The sequence below is a fragment of the Amphiprion ocellaris genome, chromosome 19 (genome assembly GCF_022539595.1).
Source record: "Amphiprion ocellaris isolate individual 3 ecotype Okinawa chromosome 19, ASM2253959v1, whole genome shotgun sequence".
Lineage (NCBI taxonomy): Eukaryota > Metazoa > Chordata > Actinopteri > Pomacentridae > Amphiprion > Amphiprion ocellaris.
The window spans coordinates 2,319,291-2,319,873 of NC_072784.1; positions in this window are offsets into that span (position 1 = coordinate 2,319,291).

Genomic DNA, 583 nt, shown 5'->3' on the forward strand with positions numbered 1-583 from the left:
AAGATAGGCAAAGGCCATTTATTGATTACATATAGGCTGTTAAATGTTTATTAAAAACTAAAAAGCATTTAAAAACACAACTTAGGCATTTATTGAGTCACTAAAATACTGTAGAGTACAGACCACATCAGCATGATTATAAGCATCCTCTGGTAAATTAACAACCAGATACTGATGTCTCTCACCATATGGACTTCAGGAGATGACTGGGGGATGATAAACTGTGACCTACTGGTTGGGTTCTCTCTGTTCTCATGTTTCTTACATGTTTGTCCTCTGACAGCCGGGTCCTAATGTTTTTTGAGCAACACACCATACTATGACGTTTTTACAATGATGGTTCTACTATGGAACCAGTTTGACATGTTCAGGTGTTCTTTGTGTGAAAACTCAGAGATTTCAGGTATCAGAAGGTGGTTTTCAACTTTCTTTGTTAACTTTCTGCCTCAACTTTAAACTAAATTTCCTTGACTAAGCCAGCCCTCTGGACTTCCAGTAAGCTGTGTTCCTATTGGCTGTCCAGGTGGCTGCTTGGTGTTATCAGGAACACCTGAGCAGCTTGGTGTTATCAGGAACACCTGAG